This window comes from Rattus norvegicus, chromosome 2 (assembly GCF_036323735.1).
Source record: "Rattus norvegicus strain BN/NHsdMcwi chromosome 2, GRCr8, whole genome shotgun sequence".
Lineage (NCBI taxonomy): Eukaryota > Metazoa > Chordata > Mammalia > Rodentia > Muridae > Rattus > Rattus norvegicus.
Genome location: NC_086020.1, coordinates 219,055,755 through 219,082,573, shown reverse-complemented (window position 1 = coordinate 219,082,573; position 26,819 = coordinate 219,055,755). Strand labels below are relative to the sequence as shown.

General features: G+C 43.4%; 1 long non-coding RNA gene across 2 annotated transcripts; it reads left to right on the top strand.

The window, feature by feature from the left end:
- The first annotated feature begins 5,955 nt into the window (after positions 1-5,955).
- On the top strand, positions 5,956-10,079 carry LOC120101099 (uncharacterized). 2 transcript variants are annotated; one of them, XR_005501506.2, is made up of 3 exons: positions 5,963-6,502; positions 7,976-8,684; positions 9,514-10,079. It is a non-coding gene; the product is annotated as an uncharacterized LOC120101099 (long non-coding RNA). The 2 variants fall into 2 exon arrangements; XR_005501505.2 differs by having other exon boundaries at positions 5,956-6,502; positions 7,976-10,079.
- Positions 10,080-26,819: the final 16,740 nt, after the last annotated feature.

Below are 26,819 nucleotides of genomic sequence, written 5' to 3'. Positions count from 1 at the left end.
ATTCTCTCCTGAGAGGGGGCATGGAGATCCATGACGCTCCACAGAGCCAAATGGTCTCTGCATAGTCACAGCAAGGCACGCCCTGACGGTTGACTTGGCCAGAAATGAGCCTGCCTATGTTCTGAAGTGAGGAAAGTGCAAGCACACAAACATTCCATGTGCAGTCAATCATTTGCCCTTGTAAGTCCCCATCCCTTTAATGTGGATAGGAAACTATCTCAGACTGCATTCTCCCAAACTCTTGCTTCTACAGGTTTTTTATTGGGGCAGGGGGTGTCTTAAGTTCTGTCCCAACATTCATTCAGGATTTAGAAGACAGGAGTGAGAAAAAGGTTTGCAGTTCTGACTCTGGCTGTGGCCATGGCTGCTGGCAATCAGGGTGTTAGGTTGGTAAGAATGTTCGCAGAAAGTGGAGTAATACCAATGCCTATTGTGAACTCCTGGGCTGGGCGTGGAGCGCTGTAGAGAGCTAAGAGCAGCACTGTGACCTCTGGTTCACATTACTGTGGAGTCAATGAGTTCTGAAGTGTCTTCGCCCTTGTTCAAATATTGGTCCCCTACACTACCCACAACCACTTGCTCTCCACCCACTTCTCCACGTTTAGTCCCTAGAATGGATATAATCCCATAGATTGAACACAAACAAACAAACAAGCCTAATTCTCAACTGACATTGAGAAATAAAAGAATGAGCTCATTGTTTAGAAACCTAGACTGACTCATGTTAGCAAAGAGGAGTAGGCAACCTTAGAAATCAGCCCCAGTGAGTATAGCTCGTGATGGGTTATTTCCCTACCAGTGAAATGAACCAATTCAAACCAGATTAGATCATATTAAATGCAGGTTCATTGGGAAGCTGCTCTCAAGTGGGCAAGTTCACTGGCCCCGAGGAAGGGAACCAGGGAAGTCGCCATGGGGAAGGGAGGGGCAGGAAAAGGGGGTGCATGCATGCACAGAGTTGAGGGACCAAAATGTCTGGACTATATAGGAAAGAGTCTCTGGGGGAAGAGCAGCCCAGCCCTGGGACTGGAGAGTTCAGGATTGGGGGCAAGGTATGCCAGGTAGGGACTGAGAGGTGCTGGGAGAACTAGGAGGCCGGGTCTGCTTTGATATATAAAATATGCACCCCAGTCCCTTGTCCCGGGTCGGAAACCAAACAGCTACCAAACTTCTACTCAGGCTGTTCCAAGCAGACTGTGGATCTGCTTTCTTCATTTAATAGTACTTTGAGAATAGTGATACCATACCACAGGCTTGCTTTCAATGTGGGCCTACACATCAGTTTTCTTCCTGAAAGGTTTCCTGTGCGAAGCTTATAATCTTGCCAGTGCCAACAGAAGCAGTGTATCAGAGGTGTCCCAGGGTGTCTGAGCCTAAATGTGTTCTTTCATTGAGCTCTAAAAACAATTGTGTTGACACAGACAGAATGTTTTCATGCTTCCCCATGCTTGCCCGTAAAATTCCAGCCATTTTAGGACACTCCGTGATCACTTTTGGTTCTGCTTCTATCGAATGAGACTCACGTGCGGCTCTCAGCCCACAGAGATTCACCCCAGGAGCTCAGCTCTTGTCTTGCCTTCCTCATTTCCACTCTCCAAGTCTCACACCAAAAATGCCAATACGTTTATTTCAGAACTCTTGGGTTCAGCAGCTCTACAGTCGATCCCTTCTATCTCACAAACCTCCGTTGTATGTATACTAACGTAATAGAAACATCTTTTAAAAGTGTGGTTTTTAAATTCCTGCTCTTAGCAATCCCTGACATCTTTCCCACAACGTGACTTCTTGTCATGATGCTCAGACCTCTAGATCATCCCTCTCCTAGGCTCCACTCCTCACAGGAAGAGGGCACAGAAGGGACACATAGGAATGCTTTCATGTTACAAAGACAGACTTACAGTCCATACTGAAGAAAAGAATCCAAAAAGACATGTTAGTGTGTTAGTGTACACATGCGGCTAATGGGTTTGGAGTCAACTCCCCGTCCTCCAGTCCAGAGGACCTCAGAAGAGTACAAGGCAGATACAAACTTGACTCAGAACTAATGATGTAAGGAATGATAATGAGAAAGACTCGACAGGGCTAGGGAGATGGTTCCATGGGTAACATGCTTACCATGCAAACCCAAGGACCCAAATTCAGATCCCCAGACAGTTGTAAAGCTGGATGCAGTAGCATGCATTTGTAATCGCAGCATTCTTCTGCAAAATAGGAGACAGAGACAGGCTCAAAAGCGTGTGAGCCTGGTGTACAAGAGGTGCTGTCACAAATGGGGAGGAAGGCAAGGCCTGACACTTGATGTTGTTCTCTGACCTACACATGTTTATAATGGCGTGTGTATACACACACACACACACACACACACACACACACACAGAATAAGTAAGAGTACAGACAACACACCCATAGAGAGAGACAGAGACAGAGACAGAATAAGTAAAAGTACAGACAACACACATCTTAAAGACATGGCTGACCACCTGACCAGAAGAGCAAGCCTGAACTACAGACCCGGTTCCCCTGCCCTGCCGCCTTCTACCTGTGTAATCCACTGGCTGGAGATGGGAGGTAGAACAGATTTTTAGGATGTTAATTCACTGACTTCTCGTATCTCTGGCTCTCCGAAAAAAAGCAGCTTTAACATTCAATTCCTACCTCTTCTTATAACCTTCTAATGGAACAAGGCAGTTCTGGTAACAATGTGTCTGTATGAGAGGAAAGATACAAGTCATTTTCTTAGAGAGAAACATGGCAGTCACTCCACAGGTCTTATTCTGATTCATCTGTGGCCTTCCAGCTTCCGGGGGGGGGGGGGGGACTTCGATAAGGGCACTAGTCAGCAACAGCACACTTGCAGAATAGAATTGTCCTTTGAGCATGGACTGTCCACTATGGATCTGCATGAACAGCTGGTGATGCTGTCTTAGAAGGCTGTGGAATGTTTGGGCGTCGGTGCCTTGGTGCAGGGAGTGGGAGTGGATCTGTGGGCATGGACTCTGTGGGTTTTACAGCCCAGCTCCACTTCGAATGCTCTCTGCTTTCTGTTCCGCCAGGGTGTGAGCAGATGAGGCCAGCTGGGCTCCTGCCAGCTTTAAGACACCTGTCATCATGCTGTCACCTGAGGTAGACCCTGTCTCCTCGGACTGTGCGGAGGAACCCTTCCTCCCTCAACTTTTTGACAGATATTCAGTTACAGCCACAAGCCAAATGCTGATTCTCAGATAAGCTGTGGGAAGAGAGGCCTGAGGTCAAATTGCATGAAGAATGACTTCCTGGTTCTGAGAACAGTTGAAAAAGTGAAGGTAATGCCAGGAGGAAACTATAACGTGCCACGTTTTTTTTGGGGGGGGGGGGAGTAGTCAAGCCTTTGGATAGAGTGAGTGTGTAAGATTAGGTAAAGAAACTCCAAACTACCATGGAAATAAAATCCTTACTGTGTGCATGGTCGGGGAGGGGTGGATCAGGAGCAGAAGGTGCAGCCTGGAGCAGACTCTCCCAGCTTTGTCCTTCTCAGACCCACTTCTATAAAGAGGTGTTCCTGGGCCCTCCAGAAGAATGACTCCAACCAGGAGTCCGATGCAGGGTTAAGGAGAAGAGACACCCCAACCATCTGACTTCTCCCCTGGAGGCCAAGTTGAGGATCCCCACAGTGGCCTTTAAATAAGTCACTGTTCTTGGTGGCTTTCCAGGGACAAGGCAAAGTCAGAGTTTGCAAACATGCTACTTTCTGTCAGCACCAGTCCAGCACGTGATACAGGGTGTGGCTGTGGGCTCTGCAGTTTCCCACAGCTCCTAACACGGCTTGCTGCTTTATAACTGCTCAGGATGTGTTTGTCCTCAACTCTTTCCTTAAATGCTCAACCACAAACGATACAGTTTCTATGAAACACAGGCAAAATTCTGAAGGTAGAATAAACTGTATTCTAGACAAAAAGCTTTTATGATAACATTTTTATTTTTTTAAGATTTTATTTTACATTGTGTCTATAGAGAGAAGATACGTGAGGACAGTTGTCCATGGATGTCAGAAGAGGGTGTTGTAGCCCTGGAGTTACAGGTCATTGTGAGTCGCCCAACATAACAGCTAGGAACCAAACTTGGTTGCACACAATACCAGTGCCCACCTGTAGCCTACGAGCCATCTCTCCAACCCCAGGAACATCCTGTAATACGAGAGTAGTGATTTCAAGGCCAAAGCTATCCTTTAATTTCAATAACCCTATTATAAACAGCTAGATCTTAACTCGTGACAGTCTAGGGGAAGCCACTCTCATTCTTCAAAAAGGTTTAGCATCAAGCTCCCAGTCCAGGAAAAACAACACATTATGGAATTTGCCCTCCTCCATCCTCCCTGTAACCCTACCAATGTCATCATGGAGACTGGACAGTTCATACAGTTCTATGCTAACATGTGGCATCCTGCTTCATATGCAGTTACATTTCGGTCTTTTCCCCTTTCGGACAGACTCTAGCTTTGACCTTGCTGACTAGGTAGTTAATCTCAGCTATCACATTGATTGCACCTGGAATTGGTCAAGAGACACATTGCTGGCTCGTCTGTAAGAGGTTTCCTAGGATTACCTGAGGGGTTGAGACTCCCCGGGAGCCTTCTGGCAATGGCCGAGGTGTAAATGGGGAAACAGAGTTGCTCTTTGCCTGCTTGCCTTTGCACCTCGCTGGTGAGTACCTCAACTTTACCATTGGTACAACTACCATCCTTCGCAGGCCATGTAGTGCAGCTTCCAACCCAGACTAACGACCAGTGTCTCCTGGGATCCCCTAAACCTTCAGCACCATACTGGAACTGTAAGTAGGTACCAGGTTCTCTGTCGCTAATGTACAGACAGCCACTGCTGGATACTCAAGCCATGTGTGTCCAATAATGAGTACATTTTCTTTGTTATATGTATCCATTTGTTTGGTTCTATTCTGTAGAGAGAGCCCCGAGGAAGACACCGTCTAAAGATCAATGCGACCTGTCTTAAAAAAGCCCCTGCCTCTGTCTCGAGAAATTCAAGTTACTGTAACAAAATGCTAAATATAGGGCAACTCTTCGACAACAGAAAGCTGTTCCACAGTCCTGGGGAAGTGGGTAATCAAGGCTGTGACAGATGTAGTAACTAACCATCAAGGGACTGCTTCCTGTTTCACAAGCCACTCTTCTCTCTCGGCATCCTCATCTGGGTGACGGATGTGTCTGGGGTCTTTGGAAAGATACTAATCTCATTCATGAAGTCACTACCTACCAAAATCTATTGTGACTACCTCCCAATGTCCCTGCTTACACGTCTCTACATAACCTTCTAGATTCTTTATATTTCTAAAAGTTATGTTTAGATCTTGTATTATTTTGAGTTCATTTCATTTATAAATTTTATATATATATAAATTCTTGCTTAAAGTACAAGTCCAACTTCATATATACACATGTATATATGTACACATATGTGTATATATATGAAAAGAATATCTGTGTGTGTGTGTGTGCACACTCAGTAGTGAGATCCTTATTCATACAGTTTCTAGTCCCCTTGTGAATACTCCCCCATGGACAAATTTAAAGAAATGATGACTTCACAACCAGCTGAGCATTAGTCTACAAACTTTAGACTGTATCAGCCCAACTGATAGCGCTACTATGAATGTCCTAAGCACCCATGTGTGAACTGGTGATAAGTTTTCAACAGAAGTTTATTGTAAAAATTAAAAAAAAAATAAAAAACTACTTAGGAGGAATTTGCAAATTAGCAATAAGGGGGTTGCTGATCCTTCACATAAAAGTAAGAGAGAGACACGGTTTTAAAAACCTAACCCAATGGATTACAAAACTGCGTTAAGTAAAAAGCCGGTCAAAGGATGAATAATGCTAAAAGGACATCATCTGAGAGCAGAAGGCAGCAGCCACCCCTACCCAGACCCCAGTAGGCCAGGCAATCGCGCTATGATGAAGATGGGAAGTCCTGTCCATGTGGACCAAGTGGCATGGCTCTTCCCATCCCCAGAAGCAACAGAACTGTGGTCTCCACAGCCTGTTAACTGTACAGCTTACTTCTTTGTTCCTCTCAGTTTGGAAAGAGTAAATGCACCTCTCTTTTCAGAAACATCTCAGGTCGTGCGCTGGCAGGAACAAGGCAAGAGCGTTTCTCACGCCTGAAGAGGAAGTGAGCTGGAAATCACAGTTTTCTCAACTCTCGACAAATCTCACCCTACTTCCACCTAAGGCATTTGAGAAGGGTTTAAAATATCAACTATCTTGATCATCCTGCCTGCTCTGACCATGAAGATGCCCTCCCCAGCTGCAGTGAAGTACTCCAGTCAACAGGATGCTCAAGGCTTTCGATGGGCAGCTGCAGAAGTAAACACTCACTTCCCAATGAGGGGACCCATTAGTTCCTGGGTGACCAAGAGAAAAGTCAGCCTGAGGCTAAATCTAGCATGAAGAGAATGGCAAAGCCTGAGTATCCCGGGAAAGATCCAGAACTCTGAGGAAGCCACTCTTGAAGTAAGTCCTACTTCTTTACTTTTTAAAAATATAAGAAAACACCTTTCCTCGAACCAACTTAAGTTTAGCATTTTACTTCAGGGCATCATACTGCGTTTAATGTATAATTGTACTTTTGGTGGGTGTGGCCTTTGTTTTAACTTTCTTTCTCTTTTTAAAGATTGATTGGTTGACATGTGTGAGCCTGAGTGAGTTTAAGCGCAGGACAGGTGTGCAAATACCCAGATTTAATGTTTCCAACCCCTTGATTTAATTTTTCCTTGTTATTTGACACCATCAAACTTTTGTGTTCCTGGGCTTTAACCCACTCATTCTTCTTCTGCCCTTTGAAAGCTACCGAGTGTATCTGTGGAACAATAGCCAGTTGCTATAAATCCAAGCTCCCCTCTCCCTTTTCACTAGCAAGTGTCCTCGCAGAGCTGTGTGACCCAGATTTGGACTGCTTGTCCTCACTCTAACCTTGCGCTCAGCTGGGCTTGCTTGCAGAACACTGCCTCTGACGCTTGCACACTGACTCCCTTGGGGAAGCTCTGACACCTGGGGTAGGAGACACCTGCCTTGGAGTCCAGCCCAGGCTAGAGCGAGCTGCCTGAGGACTCATCTGACAAGAAGGGGTATCGGATAGCAAAGGAAGTGCTTTCTACTGCTTCTTTTGTCCTGTTCTCTGACAATTCCAGTCCCTCCCCATCCCCCACCCCCTTTTTTTTTCCAAAACTGATAGTGGCTGTGCTCGCTCCATAAACACTAGCAATTCCTCCGGTTTAAGAGCCACACAGAACCCCACTGTTAAGAGCAGAGAAACTGGGTTTTCTTCCCAAATCCAGAGTGGCAAAACCAAGCTAGGAGACAAATGCCACGAAGTCTAAGCATGTCTGGTTATTTTGAGGACCAAATTGAGCAGTCCCATGACAGCACCCATGGGACCATCCATGGGTCACTTCACCATTGACTGTAGAGGTCACATTTTAAACAGAACCTTAATGACAAAATACCTGATAGACTGGTGGATCTAAAGGGCAATTTCAGGTGGAAAAAGTCAAAGGACTTTGTAAAGAAAATTGTTAGACATTTTTGATACTGCTATAAACTATGAGGACTTTGGAAGTTGGACTAAATGTACTTTTTGTTATTATGCCATGTTTAGGTATGGCCCTCATAAACTCATGTGTTTGAACAAGCCTATGGGGGCCAGGGAGTGGAATGTTATGGTTTGTATATGCTTGGCCTAGGGAGTGGCAATCTCAGGGCGGCACACACCAGGGATTCAGAAACAGCCAGTTCAAGGCAAGGGCTAAGCATTTGCTTTTCTAATAAGGTCCCAAGTGATGCCTGCTACTCCACAGGCCATGCTTTGAATAGCTCCATAAATCAGAATTATTTATTAGGTTATCTGTGAAAAGATGGTGGAAAGTTAACAGGCTTTGGCAAGGAAAGTGGAAAATAAAAAGTAATGTGTACTTGGTATTCTTATAGGAAAATAAATAAACCAGTGTGGTTGCTACCTCAAAGAGAAGGAATCCTTCTGGAGCAGCCCACATCTATTCTACTCAGCAGGCTGAAAACATTTGGAAGGCCTCAAACTCATAACCCTCCTGCCTCTGCAACCCTCAGCAAATCCTACTGGTGTGAGTCACCACAACCAGCTTGATGGCAGAAGGAGCTTCTGACTGGAGGAGCTGAAGGGGTTTTGCAACCCCATAGGAAGAACAACAATACCACCTAATCAGACTGCCCAGAGCTCCCAGGGACTAAACCACCAACCAAAGAGTACACATGGAGTGACCCATGGCTCCAGCCGCCTATGTAGCAGAGGATGACTTTTTTTGGGCATCAATGGGAGGAAAGGCCCTTGGTCCTGTGGTGATTCAATGCCTAGAATAGGGGGATGACAGAGCAGTGAGGCAGGAGTGGGTTAGTGGGTGGGGGAGCACCCTCATAGACACAGGTGTTCATTTCTAGCCTCTAAGCTGTTCTTTTAGGCGGTTGGGTTATGGAATTCTGAGGAGATAACAATTTTAAAATCTTAGGTCTGGGGGGATCAGGGACCTACTCATATTTGAATATCTCTCCTTCTATCTTCAGTGCCTTCTTCGTCAACTCCAACCAGCTTAGTAACAGAACACGAGGCAAGATTATTTTATTTTCCATTACACATAAAGCGACATCTGTTTGGCACCAAGAGGTCAGTGTGGTTTGTAAATGTCTTTACCCTGAAAGTGCAGCAAAGGCCATTGTCTGTGTGACACTTCACAGGCAGTCCTTTCCAGTCCTCCAATGTTCCAACGTTCATATCAAATTGCTCACTGAATTATTCCTCACCCTGTCAATAAATAGATTGTGAGCCCCACCTCTTCACCTTACTCTCGGCTTTCTTAACACATTACCTACTACTGTCCTATGCCTTATAAATACTATTTCTTGGGTTATCTTAGTTCCAATTGCAAAGTAGGTGAAACAAGAGAAGTGTATAAAGAATCAGTAAACTCTTACAGAAAGTAACCACTAACAACTATGAGACAGCTAGACCTGAGAGAGATGGCCAAGGACAAACAAGGCTGGAAGAACAGTGGCAGTCCCTCAGACGGGAATGGAGAGGGTATAGTGTAGTTTCATTATGTAAATGGAAATGCTCAGAAGTTTGTCCTGGTTAGGACTGATCTGGGGTCATTGGGCAAGCAGAGGGCTTCTCTACAGAGGGCAAGGGACGCTGTTGTGCAGTATCCACCAGAGAAGACTGCTCAGGCATGGGTTTAAGCAATAGAAAGTCTTGGTTAGCCAGCCAGTGACTATCCTGGGTGTTTGGGATCCTAGTGGAGCATCTAGCTTTTCTTGGAATACCAAGTGAACTTTTAAGCACAGAAACCACATTCTGGGCTGACATACTTCAGTTAGCAAGAACAGTTGCCCAGAAGCTGAATGACGACGGAAGTCATAAAGGAAAGTTAGTCCATTTAGAGACATCTCCAGAGCCATGGACTTTGATGGATTACGTCTTTGTCTCATTTTGGCAGGCGGTACTGTCTCATGCTGCTGAGTTTTATGGCCTGAAGGGTACATCCATCATGAGTCAGCTGTACTAAAGTCTAAGGACCCTGTCACAGTGCCAGCTGATCAACTACCAGGCAGGCAGGCAGGCAAGCACTGCCTGTGGAAGCCTGGGGAACAGGCAAGCCACAGAGCCTGGAAAGCCATTAATGTTTCAATGGAGCCCTGCACTGGAAAACCTCATGCAAATGCAAACGTATGTGGGCAAGAAGCCTTTGAATCTCAATCTCTATGATAGGAAGTCTATGAAAGCTTTTTACCAGGCTGGGTTTGGACTGGAAGATCACCCAGTGGCCACATATTCTAGGTAGGTGGCGGAAGCAGTTTCCCAAGATGTCCTCCAACCTGTGCTTTTAACTTACCATGCAGCAGCTGTCAGAAGCAGCAGTAGACACTCTTTAACAGATTTGCCTGGGAAAACTTCACATTGAGAGCACTGCAAAAGGAGATAGTTATAAGAACCCTATTCATCGCCCAAGAGCAAACTCAACAGTGAATCTGGAGTTGAGAAGCAATAAATTGATAACTGACATATTTGTAGAATTTTTTTTCTTAAGATTAAAGATGGTGGGGCAAAATGTATTGTCATGTGCCTTTAATCTCAGTGCTTGGGAGATCTCTGTGAGTTCGAAGGTTTGTATGATCCACGTAGAGAGTATCAAGACAGCCAGGGCTACCTAGCAAAACCCTGTCTCAAAAAAAAAAAAAAATGGAGTTTCCTTTTAAGTCTCTGCAGTTCTTAGTTATTGGAATAAACTATTCCTCTGTGAACACTGAGAATTCTCAAGCTATTTTTTATATATTATTTAAGAAATCAACAAGCTGTCCTAAAATTCATATGAAAAATGGCTCAGAGTAGCCAAGCCAATGTTTTAAAATGACACTTTAAAGGCTGACACCTCCTGATTTTAAAACTTACTATGAATGCCACTCTATAGTAATCAGATCCAGTGACACAGGTTAGGTATGCAAGTGTGTTGGTTAATTTCCTGTTTCTGTAATAAAACACTGTCACTAGAACTGATTTATGGAAGAAAGGTTTATTCCAGAGGGATAAGAGTCCATCTCGGTGGACAGGCATGGTAGTAGGCAGAGGGATGACATCCAGAGCAGGAAGCTAAGACCTCAATCCTCACCCACAAATACAAGCAGAGGGGACAACGGGAAGTGGAGCAAGACTTTAAACACTTAAAACCCACCCCCTCTGACGCACTTCCTCCAGTACCAGTGACACACTTCCTCCCAAACGGTCATGCCTCCTAAACCTCTTGAAGTAGTACTACTAACTTGGAACCAAGTGTTCAAATACCCACGGCTCTGAAGGATAGTTCTTATTTAAACCATCACAGTGGGCCAGTGGTACAGCACATGCCTAATATAATGATACCAGCATAAAGAACTAAATACAGATAACTAGAAGACTACAAAAATTATTAAATTTATGACAAATTGGTTTCTAGCATATGTGCCAAGGTTGTTCAGTGGGGAAAGGAGCATCTCTTCTCCGTAGCTGAGACAACACAAGACACACATGCAAAAGAATGACTCTAGACTCACACCTCACACCATACACAAAGAACTCTCTAATGGATAATAGATTGTAGCATAAGAATGAAAAAAAACTACAGAGTTCTTAGAAGGGATATACATAACTCTTTGTGGCTTTGGATTAGGAAGGGGTTTCTTAAATATCACATTAAAAAGTACAAGTGACAAAAATAGGTAAATTCAAAACTGTGCTTTAAATGCTTTTTTATCTGGCTTTCAAAAACTCTTTAAAGTGCTATATTATATAAGCTAAATAAAGAACATGTAAATTAAACAGAAAAAGAATGTAAAAGGACAGCTAACAAATAAGAGAAAATACTTACGTCTGATAAAGTTTGTGTATCCAGAAAATACATGGAACTTTCTCAAGTGACCAATCAAAACTCCAGACTTAAGACTTGGCAGGGCCTGGGTGTGGCTCAGAGACAGAACACTTTTGAAGTGTTGTGCCTCCTTACGGGAGACTGGAGAAAACGTAAAATGGTAAGTTACTTTGGAAAAGAACCTGGCAACTTTCCCAAACCTTAACATATAACCCATCGATCCCATTCCTAAGTTTATGCAACGAGAAAATTAAAAATATGTGTATGCAAAGAAACTACTTAAATGCAGGTTCATTAGGGACATTATTCACTACAGCCGAAAAGCAAAATTGACTCAAATGTCCACTAATCTAAGAAACTAGACCAAACATTATATATTCATGCTGTGAAATATGGCTCTGCATTCATGGCCTCAAGCAACTGGAGATCAAAAATATTTGAAAGAAAGAATTTATTCTATGCATAACAGCTTTTATTGTCACTACTCCCTAAATAGTACCACTATTAACATATTACTTACATTGCATTGGATATTGCAAGGAACAGAGTAATCATTTAAAGAGTAGGTGCCTCATTTATACATAAGCAAATGTTGAGGCATTTCTACTTATGTATTCATTTGGTTAGGTTTTTGCTCATTGTTTTGGTTTTTTGAGACAGTCTTACTATATAGTCCAGGCTGGTCCCAAACTTGCCACCTCCTTGCCTTAGCCTCCTGAGAGTTAGGATTATAGGAGCTCACCACCACACCCAGCTCTCTCCATGTGTTTGATACAAGAAACTTAAGTATTTGAGGATTTGGGCATCCAAGGGGTCCCCTGAAATCAATCACTCATACTTAACAAGGAACAATTAGACATATAAGACTATTAAAAACTAAAGTACTGTTGCTAAAAATCCCTTTCCCGTGCTAACAGAAACAACCTCTATCCCTCCTCCTAAGGTCCAACAGCAAACTATAGTATGGTTTCGCAAACGTTCACCCAGGAGAAGCAGGGAGTTTATTAAACCTATGTACAGAGCAATGGGTAAGGAGCTACGGGCTGAAGCACCCACACTGGAAGGCCAGCAGGGTTGATGGTTGTATGGATGAAGCCCCTCCCCCTCCACCTTCCACACCTGTACATCCCAGGAGACCATGTACAATCAGGGAAAAATTCTCCACAACTGGTAGGGATAAGTGAGTATTCAGGTGAGGATCCTATGACTCTCCTCATCTTCCCTTGTCCTATAGGAGGGAAGGAAAATAGCCAACAAGCCCAGCTGTGGTAATCTTTGTGAGCAAGACAAGCAGAGCGCTCAAAGACGGTGGCAGTTTGACTGGAAGGAAAGCCTTGAACTAAAAGTACTGATACATGCTAAACCATGAATAAACTTTACCGTAAGTGAAATAAGGTATACAACGAAGTCTGACTATTGTATGATTCCATTCCTATAAATTCCCCAAACAAGCAAATCCATAAAGTCCAAAGAAATGACTGGTTGTCAGGGTCTTAGGAGGGGAAGTAGAAATGATGGGTGTGGGTGTGAGGAGAGGAGAAATGAAGCTGCCATTGGAGGGTAAGAATAGTGCACAGACCACATATTAAAAGTCATCAAGCTGCATGCGTTCAAGGAGGCCATGGTAGCAGCTAAAGGATGGCCATATAAAGCTGTTGGTGGGAAATTTGATCCAAGATTTTGACATTTACTGCCATTTCCCACTTCCTTTCCAGGGCATAACATACAAAAAAAAATCAGAAAAATGAATGTAATAATCTCTGACCTCAAGTCTGACGTGTTCTTATTGAAATTTCTAATTATAGTTATTGGTTGTCATGAACCTTGACAGATCATGAAAACAGTGAAATAATGGAGAAGCTCAAGGGTGAAATAAATGCCAGTGGGGCAGAGAATGCTTAGTCTGCCTCTACTAGAGATTCCGGTGTATGAGACAGGAGGGTTGGTAAGGAAGATCAACACCGCCATGCTTTAATTATTTGTCCATTCCCAAATTAGCTTCCAAACAAAGTTCCCAAAGGCCAATCAGGATTAAAGAAAGAATAATTTGAGTGGTTATCTTAATTATCTAATAAATTATCTATATTAAATGAGGGGAAACCATACCATGTGCGTTTCTCTCCCTTCTGAGGGAGCGTGTACCTCCTTTTCACTAAGTTAAAGAACACAATTCCAATCTTGCAGGTATAAATTAGCCTTCCATTTGGGTGTCTGACATTGTTAGAATGAACTCTTTACCTATTTAACCCCTCAAAAAGTCTAACACTGTGTCTACTTGTACTTTACATAGATTTCATTTTTCCCTGTACATAGTTAAAATACTGGCAGCTAAAAAAAAAAGCATAAGCTATTTCTGTCAGCCCTCTCCCGGGACTCTGCTCCCTAGTTAGGCAATTACTTAAAATTGAGCAATTGTGGTGTCTTTTCTCCTACTGGTTATTATTTCAAAAAAAAAACTCACGCCATTTCTCTTTAAAGAAACAGCACAGAATAACGCAAACGCTTCCCTTGGCTGGTCAGTGTGCTGCCTTTAAACACAGTGGGAACTCTGTGGTCTGTATTTAGATTGTAGTCTATATTTAGACTATCCAAGGGAGCCCGCAGACAGTAGGCGAACCATGTGTTCCTCTGTTAGTCATTTTAAGAAATCTTTTTCTCCTTGCCACTTAGGGGGGGAAAACCCAAGGGATCACAGAGGAGAAATAAGTTGTTGATTAAAAGCAGGAAGGAAAGATCATGAGTAAGAAAAATTCTAAGTAAATCAAGTCCCTGTGTTCCCCGAGGCGCCCCCCCACAAGGGCAAAGCCTGTTGTGCCTTTCTTCTGTGGGTACAAGTTCCCCCAAACCTGTTGTATATTGATTGGTTACTTAAATATCTGTCTCCTGCTCTCTAATTTCTCCAGAACTTAGAGTAAAGTTTTTTATTTGAACCGCACTTTATACAGTGATTTCCAAAACTCACCAAAGTGGTAGTTCCCATAACTCCCTGAAGTGGTGGTTTCCTCAGGTGAGAGAAACACTGGCAAGATTTCTAATTTCCCGGTTTCAAGGAGTTGGGGAAGCTCAGCTCTTACAGCTTCCTTCCTATCCTGTAAGGGGCGTCTCCTCTCAAGCACCTTGACTTCGAGAGATTTTGTAAATATTTCTTATTGTTCAACAAAGTCATTTTCTCTTAACACGCTTCTATTAAGGCAATCTCTTGATTACAAGAGTTTTTATTCTATCACAGATTTACTAAGCATCATGGGGCACCAGGGGCCATGAGCTGTGTCAATCACTTCTTGTATCTTATGATGTCATTAAGACCTAGGGAGTCTGTACGAAAATATGGATTTATGGAGCAGTAGAGTATTTGCCTAGCATGCACAGGGCCCTGGGTTCAATCCTTAGCACCGGAAAAAGAAACGGACCTTTTCTCAAAACAAACAAACAAATCACCAGAAACAAACAAACAAACAAACAGAAAGAAAGGAAAATATGGATATATTTCCCAGATAACATGCCTGTTATTTTAGCAAGTTAGCAGGTCTTCCCATTTACAGCCTATTACACCAAAAGATAGGCATCCAATAAGTCTTGCTAGCCACAGGTTGTTTTGTTTGTTTTGTTTTGTTTTGTTTATTTTGTTTTGTTTTGTTTTGTTTTACTACAGGAAAAGTTCACAATCCACCAGACAGTTGTTACTCTTGTCCTACATGAACACAATTAAGTAAGAGAGGCATGCAGTATATCATCCCGAGATGATTTTGAAAGGGAAAGGCATGGTAGCAACTGAGTCAAGCAAGACAGCACAGAAAGAAAATACTATTCTGAGAGCTCATTAAATTTTTAAAGATTTTACTTATTTTGTACATGTGCTTACATGCATGTGCCATGCCCCATTCTCATTCTCTCTCTCTCTCTCTCTCTCTCTCTCCCCCCCCCCCCGTGTGTGTGTGTGTGTGTGTGTGTGTGTGTGTGTGTGTAGCCCAGCGGACTACTTGAAGGAGCCAGTTCTCTCCTATCATGTGTATCCCTTGCAATCAAGCAGCTTTTACCCACTGGGCCATCTTAGGAGCCCCTCACCCCACACCCCACCCCACCCCACCCCTAACCCCAAACCCCACTTTGTTAACTTTTACAAGACATCGAGTCTTTTTAGTCCAAAACTATCCCATTTCTCCCTGCTCTTTCAAACAGGTCTGACGCCTGCCACCGTAGAAATGACATTACAATATTTGTCTCTTGTATAGACTTCAATTTATAGTAAGGTCTATTCTGCAGGGCTCAGCATCCCACTGGGGAAGAGATGCTTTCTTAAGGTATATTTCAAGCTCCAGAATCCTGTAAGTCTGACCTGAAAGATAAAGATTTTAGCACAAGCATCTCTAAGTAAAATACTTTCCAATCCTCTACTATGGAGAGGCAGGAAGACTAATAATTACAGTATTTTTGTCAAAGTAAATAAACTTAATCGATCAAAATTTCTTATACCGTATAACCAAACTCAGGATCTGCAGTATAAACCGTTGGTCTGTGATTTTAAGGCATAGGTTTAGCAATGACGTGCTCATCGGATCGTCTCCCACAGTTACCTCCGTGAAGCAGGGACCTGAGTCCCATTATCCAGATGAGGAACTAGAGTTTGACAGAGGTTACACTGCAGCGAGTGACAGACCTGGAGCTAAAACCCCCTCTGTCTGCAGAGGTTGAGCTCTTCCTCCCCAGAGCCTGTGCGTTTGCCACATAATTTTCCTACTTTGAACTTTGCTGTCCCTCCACCTGTAATGCTGGCACAGCCCCAAACACCATGCTCCCTAGACAGCACAGCAAATATCTCTGGCAAATCAATTAGTTCCATCATAGCTCACTGGATGATAGTAACCAATATGATTCAGACAAGCAAACGGTATTTTTAGTCCTTATTCATAAAATTAAAAACCTCGAGTCTTCCGAGACCATTTTTTAAAAAGAAACGGTTCACAAAGGACCATGTCTATGAGTATGAGATAGTCGTAAATGTGAAGGTAGAAAGGCAGCTAGGAGAATTTTTTCATAACCTAAAAACTATGCTGTGCATTTTCAAAACCCGTTGCTACTGAGGTTTTCAAAATAAAACTTCAATTTGTATGTGTGTGTATGTATTGCTGTGCATGTGTGTGTGTGGGTGTGTGTGCATGTGTGGTTAGATGCACAAGAGGCCAGAGGCTGATGTCAAGTTCTTTTCCATTCTCTTTTCACCCCATGTTTTTTGAGACATGGTCTCTCACTGATCTGGAAATGGGACAATATGACTAAGACAGTCAGGCAGCCCCAGGGATCATCTCATCTGTATCTCAGCCCTGGGACTACTGGGTCATGCTTCTGGAGTGGATGGATGCTAGGAATTAAACGTAGGTCCTTGGGTTTCTACGGCAGGCACATTACCAACTGAGCCGTCTCCCTAGCCCTTAAAATAAATCTAAGAATATAGACAAAAAGTACACTGTTAAATCATCAACTGTTTCAGCACTGAGAAATGGCTACTAATTTTAATACTTTAAAAGACACCACTTTGGCTCTGTGGCACAATGGTAGCAGCATACTGGATTTCCACCACCTTTTATTACAAAACGCTACTTTTTCTTGGTGCTAGGACTTGAACTCAGGGACTTGCTAGGCAGTTCTCTAACTCTGAGCTACACTCTCAGCCCTAAATACTACCTGGAGAATGACACAGAAGCCTTCATGGCTAAAGCCTTTAAACCTAAATAATAAAAAGTTTGTATGTTTTATAACTTTAAAAACTTATAAAGGGGGCTGGGGATTTAGCTCAGTGGTAGAGCGCTTACCTAGGAAGCGCAAGGCCCTGGGTTCGGTCCCCAGCTCCGAAAAAAAGAACCAAAAAAAAAAAAAAAAAACTTATAAAGGTTTTAACTTTGAAACCTAACATTGTAAGCCAGCATCCAAGATTATAACACAGATTTTTCTGAAGATGTATATTTGCAAACATCAGACAAATGTGATGTAAGATATTTCATTAAATAGCCATTGTGCACCACTTCAGTGACCATTATAAAATTGGTCGGAGCCTATGTCAATGTGCATTCTCAAGACCATAGAGTACTTAGTTAACAAATATAGATAAATCATAGGGCATCCATTTGTATTGTCCTCTATTCTAATATGAATCAGCAAATATAAGCCTGGGTCAAAACAGAATGAAAATTCTCTTTCAGAATAGGGATCATGTTTCCTTAACTCATCTTGAAATTGTCTCAACTCCAAAACATGTGTTCTGAATTGGGCAGATTTTTTTGCTAGATCTTGAGCACTTAGAAACAACAAATGAATCTGAAATCAATATGTATTGCTAGCTACCAAAACAAACAAATAATTTAACAGTAATATGACTATGGTGGTGGTGGTGGTGGTAGTGGTGATGGTGATGGTGGTGATGGTGATGGTGGTGGTGGTGGTGATGATGATGATGATGATAATGTGCAGAAGATATAAGCACTAAATAGTTCATGGTAGCTAATTAGCCTATTTTTGGTGACTTGAAAACAACAAATCTCATGAAAAAACTTAGAAAAAAAACATGTCTTTTTTTGTTTATCTAGAGTCTAACGAAAGCACTAACATGAATTACATATTCATATTCTCCCTACAAGCAGGATGAAAATAGCATAAACATCCATTGGGACATCATTAGAGCTGAATCAAATAGCAAACTCAAAACTAAAAATCAACTGTCACATAAAACGTATCTAACTGAAACCAAAGCGGCCCATGAATTGTTTTGCAAACATATGAAGTTTAATCCTGCTCAATTGGGGGACCCCGGGAGGGGGGGTGTGTGTGTGACAAAACTCGGAGGCTGTCTGGGCACTGGGACCTGGAAACTTAAAACCAGCTGGGAACAGGAAAGCCAGAAGGAGATTTCTTCAAAACCACCTACACAGGGACTGTCTTCCTGCTCCAGGACGGCCTGTGGAAACGGGCTTCCTGCCCAAGCCCGAGCAGCAGCACGTGATGTCCACGGAAAACTGTGAAGCCAGCCAAATTCCCACCCACAGCAGCATCTGTCCTCAGAACCCTAACAAGCCACAGAAAGCAACAGAGTCGCCTGTGATGGCAGAAGAAACGCTGACCATCTTGTTTGTAAAAGGCAACCTTCAGCTACTTTGCAGAGATGCGACCAGGCAGTCTAGGAGAATCACGGGTGCAAGAGAGCCAGCGCGGCGAATTTCATCTGGAAAGGAGACGTGAGGTCGAAAACACTGAGCGCTTCTTAAGTATACATGGGAAGACGAGCATAGCATGTTAAGAAACGATTGCAAAGAGAAGAAATAATGTGACAAATAAAACCTATTTCAGAGCAAGTGGAGAAGTAAAACGTAAATAATTGAGCAGTTACCAACTAAAATTGAACCTTATCTGTCCATGATCATTAATGAATGTTATTATAATGTACTATTCTCCAGAGAGAGAGTTTAACCATCTTGAATGCAAATCTTTCTAAAGTCTATTGCACATTGCTTTGACCTCTTCAACGTGATTCTTAGAAGCATGTGAAAGAAAGCACTAGCCGGGCAGTGCTGGCACTGAACTTTACTCCCAGCACTGAGGAGGCAGAGGCAGAGAGATCTCTGAATTCGAGGCCAACCTGGTCTACAGAGTAAGTTCCAGGTCAGCCTGGGCTACACAGAGAAATCTTGTATTGAAAAACCAAACAAATGATAACAAAACAACAACAATAACAACACACACACACACACACACAGAGAGACAGACAGAGAGACACTCTGGACACTGGACACACTGGACACTGATTTACAAATGCCAATTGAGAACTCATGCTCAATTCACTCATTAGAATCAAGTGAGAAACATCAAATGCAGAGAAGAAACCTGATATTTGTAAAAAAAAAAAAAAAGGGGGGGGGTAAGGCCTACAATTTTAAGCAAAACAAAACAAAATAAAAAAAAAACAAAAAAAACCTTCTCAGGTGATTGATCCACAGTTCATTTCAGGAAGCAAGGGTATAGCAGAAGTCTTGCCTGGTCAGCTATGCTCAGCTTCTGTCTTTTCAGACACCTATGCATGCATTCAGTGCTTGCTTACTGAGAATCTAGCATGTCCTAACTCGAGCATGCGGTCTTAGTCCATTCGGGCTGTCTTAACCAAATGTCGTACACTAAGTAGCTTGACACAATAGAAATTTGGGCTTGGAGAGGCAGCTCAGAGGTTTAGGAGCAATGCCTGCTCTTCCAGAGGACCTGGATTCAGTTCCCAGCACCCACATGGTAGCTTACAACCATCTGTGACTCCAGTTAAAGTCGGCGTTCTGGAATCTGTGGGCACCACATGCACACATGCATATGGTCCACAGAGATGTAGGCAAAACCCATTCATACAAAATAAAAACGTAAGTAATTGCCGTCTCGGAGGCTTACTGCTTCCAACTGCTAACCTAGACCTAATCCTGGCAGCATCCAGCCTCTGCACAATCTAATCCAGGCCTAGAATGTGTTCATCCTCTGAGACTTGCTGCTGAATAAGCTCGCCCTTTCTAGTTCTTTCTGAACTCTGGCTTCTCTCGGCTTCTCCCTGAATTTCTCTGCTTGGCCTCAAACTAACTCTGGCAGTTTGTTCTGATCTTCTGGTTCCTTCTTATTCCCTGGCTTCAACAGCCTCTGCTGCACCAACTGCACAGAGCTGAACTCAATTCCAGTGCCTCCTGGTCTGGCTGACTGACTGACTGACTGACTGACTGACTGACTGACTGACTGGCTGGCTGGCTGGCTGGCTGGCTGGCTGGCTGGCTGACTGGCTGACTGGCTGACTGACTGACTGACTGACTGACTGACTGACTGACTGACTGACTGACTGGCTAGCTGGCTGGCTGGCTGGCTGGCTGACTGACTGACTGACTGACTGACTGACTGACTGACTGGCTAGCTGGCTGGCTGGCTGGCTGGCTGGCTGGCTGACTGATTGTCTGGCTGGCTGGCTGGCTGGCTGGCTGACTGACTGACTGACTGACTGACTGTCTGTCTGTCTGACTGACTGGCTGGCTGACTGACTGACTGACTGACTGGCTGGCTGGCTGGCTGGCTGGCTGACTGACTGACTGACTGGCTGGCTGGCTGGCTGGCTGGCTGGCTGGCTGGCTGGCTGGCTGGCTGACTGACTGACTGACGGCTGCCTGGTTGGCTGGCTGGCTGGCTGGCTGGCTGACTGACTGACTGGCTGACTGACTGGCTGACTCCTGAATTACAGTGTATACCACCACTCCCGGATCTGAGGTTTTCTGTACCAACAAACTGCTCTGTACTAGGCTGGCTTTGAACTCTACTTGAACTTTGAACTGGCTTTGAGATCTACTTGGCCCTCTCTACTAGGATTAAAGGTGTATTTGTTTTCCAGTCAAAGTGGCCATGGTGCTGGACTAAAATTCTTCTACAATCCCATGTTTTAACTCAGAGACGGACATCTTTCTGTTCCTTCAATATGGCAGAAGGAGCAAAGGAATTCTCTGCTGTCTCTCTTCTAAGGATAATTCTTTGGTGCTTCTGCAGTAAAAGACACATTACATATTATAGTACATTTATATGTAATTACGTATTACAGATACATACATTTCAACATAGGAATTTGGGGTACGGACATGTGAACATGTGAAGTAACACCTAATATGCATGCTGTAACAAACGAAGATGGAGAAAACATAATTATCACAGAATTCCCGTTGAACAAGAGGGGAGATATAAGTACACAATTAGAATATGAAGAGGTCACCTTAACAGGAGCAGCAGGGAAAGAGCGTCTTACTTAACCTGGGGTTCTCGATGACCTATTGGTCAAGTGAAGTTGGAGGGAGAATGATGGGCAGGGAATTAGGACCCGAAGGTAGAGGTGAGGAAAAGATAATCATATTTCAAGGTTTATCGTTCAGCCAGGGGAAAAGTGTGGGAATACACGGTTATCACTGTCATATTTGCAAAATGATTCTCTGGTAAGTGGCATGTGGTTTGATAGCAGCGGCGGCGGCGGCATCGGTGTTGTTGTTGTGGCTGGTGGTGGTTTTCTTTGTTTCTTCTTTAAGGCAGGCTCTCACTATAGACCCCAAGCTTGCCTGAATTTGAAATACACACCATGCTCTCCCAAGTGCTGGGATTGCAGACATACAAGACCACACCCATCCTGGAATGGAGATTTAAGAAATAGATGGAAAAGTATGAGCTACGAATCCATGGAAGAGCTGAGATGAGGTCCCCAACACATATACAGCAGAGGACTCTGGGGTCTGGGTTCAGACAGAGAAGATGCATCTAACCCTCAAGGGACTGGAGGCCCCGGGGACTTTAGGTGTCTGGCGGGGTGGGTGGGGTGGGGACATCCTCGTAGAGATGGGGTTGGGGAGGAGGTATGGGATGTGGAACGATAGGAGGGTGGACTGGGAGGGGAATAAAATCTTGAGCGTAAAAATAGATAGATAGATAGATAGATAGATAGATAGATAGATAGACAGACAGATAGACAGATAGACAGATAGATGACAGATAGATTTTTTTCCTTTTTTCTTTTTTTTTGGGGGGGGGGGGGCTGGGGACCGAACCCAGGGCCTTGCGCTTCCTAGGCAAGCGCTCTACCACTGAGCCAAATCCCCAACCCCCGACAGATAGATTTTTTTTAAAAAAAAAATTCAAAAAAGAAAGAATTCATGGAAGGACTCTAGGCAAGGCCAGGGAGAGTAGTTACAGTGAGAAGCAAGAAGCGTGGGTTGGGTAAGGAAAATAGGTGTGTCAGGGATGGCACACTCCCTCTCATCTGGAGTTAGTCGTTTATCCTTTCCAAGTGTCCTTTATGCAATTTAAAGCCCAGATGGCCTCCAAGGGAACGTCTAACTGCAAAAGCTATGAAACATTAGAGCACCAGTTGCTGTTGTTGTTGTCGTTATTGTTGTATTATTCAGTGATGGCCTGAAAGTCTTTCGAAGTTTGTCCCTATTGTAAGTGGCTCCTAGACAATGCAATTCACATACTATCCTAAAGCACCTTTAAATTTCCACTTTGTGCTAACTTGAGAAACACAACTGCAGCCTCGGACAGGACAATATCCTGCCTACAGCAACACCGCCCACCCCCAACCCCTTCCAGCCTTGCCATTTCAGCCCTGGGCTGTAGGGGTGAGTAATCCCCCTGCTTTTGAACTGCATAGCAGTCCATTTGCAAGACCCAGTGAGACTCGAGTTGGGATTTACCCTCCGAGGCCCAAATGCTTTATGAGCTCCGTTAGAATTTTTAAAATGAGAACAAAGGCTCCTTAATAGTCTTTGTGTCCCTTCACATAAATCACCCCCTACAGTGCCATACAGTCCAAACATCACCTGCCATCTTTGTGCATCCTGAGAGACTGCATTTACAGTGTATAAGTAGACTCCCTCTGAGAACCTAGGAAGCACTTATTTCTAAGTGGTTGAACTAATTAATACTCAGGAGATTCTAGAGTCACTTAGAAGGCCTTAGTGTAGTCCCTTGTTCTTAACTGTGTTCTAGGTTATTAAGATTTGGAGCTATGGAAGAGCAAGATGAGAAGGAAGAACAGAAAATACCTCAAGTATAATTTGATAAAAGGGGCAGCTATACAAGAAAATACACGTCGAATGTGCCTCTTCTCAGAGGACTTAAAACCTGTAAGATTCTGCAGATAATCCTATAGGAATGTTTTTATTCTTTTTTAGATTTTTTTTCTTTTATTCTATGTGTATGAGTGTTTTGCCTGCCTGTATGTCTGTGTACCATGTGTGTGCTGTGCTTGGTGCCCGTGGAGGTCAGAATGGAGTGTCAGGTCCTCTGGAATTAGGGTTGCAGATGTTTGGAAGCCACCTTGTGGGGCTGGGATCTTACCCCAGGTCCTACATTTCTCCAGTTATAGGAATAATGTTGAGAAATATGTCTGCTCTTCAATTATATTGCCTTCCCTGATGATTATATCACACAAAGAAACAAGTTAAAGCTAAATAGTATATTGTAGGTGACAGATTGTGCCATTTGGGACATCCTGAGTGATTTTGACCTTGCTTAGCTGTCAATGTTTGAGGGCTATAGCTCATCCACACATTTCAAGGCCATCCATGGGGGCGCTGTCCTCATCCCTTACAGGCCGTATCATGTGATGGCACTACATTGCCCATCACGTTTCAACAGGTCAGTTGTGGGGAGCATCTGAGACCATAGCAGCAATGGACCAATGCTCATGTGTCTCCTGCCATCAAGTCTTCTTTCCCCAGTTCTCACAGACATCTTATGCAGCATGCCATGTGCTATCAATAATCAGTACCCAATATGAAATCCATTCATCTCCCTGGATCCAGACTTAACCTCCACAGAACCACATTGTCACATGCCATTTGCAGTCTGCTTTCTTGCCCAGTTAGAATACAACTTCCATAAATCCCTTTGCTTTTCTTTTTCTGGAGCTGGGGACCGAACCCAGGGCCTTGCGCTTGCTAGGCAAGCACTCTACCACTGAGCTAAATCCCCAACCCCATAAATCCCTTTTCAGTGTCTCAAGTTCCTTTATAACTCAACCGAAGTCCAACCCCATTTTATATAACTTAAGATTTCCCTTTTACAATTAAAAAAAAAACCCAAGTTTTCCTTCATGCTTTTGGTTCCACTGCTATAATACTAATGCCGACTGATGTGGTTTGGGTATAAACTTAGATGTCAATAATGCTCTAAGCATTGCAAATAAGAAGATAGAAGCCTAGTGGGTCAAAAATTCAGACACAGCCAAGACTTAAAATCTCTAGCCCCTAATACTATACTACCTCCACTCTCCTAGATCCTTCGACAGTGTTCCCTGGAAACGGCAGCGCTCTTCTTAGAAGTCTACGGGTTTGTTTTTTTTTCATGTGTACGTACACTTAGAGCAGCAGACTTACTCAGGGAGCTCACACCCAGGAAAGCAAGCACATAAAAACATTAACTAGACCATGTGGTCTAGCGCTACGGTTATTCAGCTACTCTTACGACGCTCCTGAAGGCAGAGTTGGTTTGTTTTAATATAGGAGTAAAAGAGCATGAGGCCTACTATTGGCTGGACAAAAATGACAGCCTTAAAATTATGTGTCTTCTAATTATAATAGGACAAATTATATATGCACTAAGGTATTTTAAAGACTATTTTTTTTTTTGCAGTGGAGGAGGATGGAAAAACGCAACTTTAGATGGCTTAATTACTAGAGACAAAGGAAGAAGGATCATGAGGAAATTGCTTCTATTCTCTGACTTTTTAAGAACTAAGCTCTCTAATGAGAACAATTTAATTCTAATTATAATAAGCGTGGTGAACAGTAGCCAAAACAGGCCTGGATCTAGAAGCACAGAAAGTACAAAAGTCAAGAAAGTATGAGAGCAAGAAGATGCTTTTTGAAACATCTACTGCTCGTTTCTTTCTGATGATGAAAGCCAGAAGCAGACATTCTAAATGAGCTATCCAAACTTCCCCACAGGCCAATCATCAAAGAGCTATTCTTTCTCCTATACCCCAGAGTTTCTCATTCTGACTCTTTCAGTACTTGATGAAAAGCCAATCAACCCAACCTGGCTCATGAGGGAGCCCAGGAGGTGACACTATGCCAACAGATTTGCCGGCTAACATCACTGATAGGAAGTACACAGCGATAACTCTAACTTACAGAGCAGCTAGCTTGGCTTACAAAGCGCACTGGTCAGCTGTCAGTTCCGTTGGGTTGACTCCAATCTTGGATGCTATATGGTTCTCCTGCCATCCTATTGCTCATCAGTCACCTGCACAAGAAATCGTCCTTCTGGTTACACAAACCAAAGGTCCAGAGTTGAATTTCACTGGTCCTAACTGGCCTGGGTTGGGTTATGTGCCAATTTTCAACCCAGCCACAGCACAGCCACTGAAGATGAGGAACAGTGAAATATATTTGAATATTTAGTCAATATCATATTCTTCCCTGCTGGGTCCAGGAGTTAGTTCCCTGACACTGAAATCATAGATCAAGTATTGGCAAATAAAATTTTAACAGTTGGAACATTCTTAATAAAGCATGTGCATCCCGCTGCTTCCTGGTCGTGATAAATATGTTTTGCCTTAAAAGAAAGCAAAATAAGAGGTAGATAGCGATGGCAAAATACCAGTATCTACCTTTGAGCAGCAACTGGGAGACTAGAGATTAAGAGAAAATAAAAGCTATGTAAATTAAAATGATTATTTTGTGTATAATTAATTAATGCTGGCAATTAATATGGTGGCAATTATTCCTTAGCCAGCTTTTTCCCAAATAACAGCACAGAGACGTTTTAATATTTCAAAGCCTTAAGCCTTAGCTGGGCAGACTCTGAACCAGCTCATCTGGGTTAACCTGACCACCTAGCCCCATCCAGCCACACGGCTAGCTACACCTTTCAGGGCCACACTTCTGTCTTCTCTCATGTCTCTTGAAGAAAAAGCTTTCTCTTTCTTTTCTTCCTCCTTCCCCTCCCCCTCTGCCTCTGCCTCCATGGCCTCCTCCTCCTTCTTCCAAGATCTCCCTCCCAGGAAGTCCCATCTTCCACTTCCTGCCTAGTTAATTGGCCATTAGATTTTTTATTAGAGCTAATCAGAGAATGCCTTAGGTAGGGAAGGAAGGATGGAGACACAATTTCACGCAGCGTATCGCAACAAAACTACTTTTGAAAGAACCCCCCAAAGGGGCAGCAAGATGGTTCCAGGAAGCCTGATAGCCTGAGTTCAATCCTTGGAACCTATATTAAGAAAAAAAAAAAAAACCAGGGTTGGGGATTTAGCTCAGTGGTAGAGCGCTTGCCTAGGAAGCCCAAGGCCCTGGGTTCGGTCCCCAGCTCCGGAAAAAAAAAAAAAAAAAAAAAAGAGAGAAAGTGCAAACATAAAGCCTTTAAAAAAAAAAGAAAAAAAAAAACCCACAAATTTCACTTAGACTCGCACATACATGCATGCAGAATGCATGCTCTCACATACACACCTGCACACATGCACACACGTGAACGTGTGCTAAAAAAATTAATAACTAAGTGTTTTTAAATTTTCAAGCTACTGTCTTGAGGGGAGAAAAAACGTTTCGTTTGATCTCTTGTACATCAGGAATTAACTTGGCTCAGTGGGCAGAGGAGATACAAATCAGAGTTAGAAGGTAGGCGCTGCTGGCAAGTGCCTCGGCAAGCCGCGAAGCATGTCCTCACACCTGAAGGCCTGCGTTTATCCCCGAGAACCCACGTGGTGGAAGGAGAGAAGCAACTCCCACAAACTGTTCTCTGACCCCTGCGACTGGATTTAGGAACCTGCCCCCATAAACAAGCAAATAAATAAATGTAAATTAAAGTTCTAAAGTCAATGGGTGGAAACAACTTGCTAGCAGTTTGAGTTATCCAGTAATTAAGCA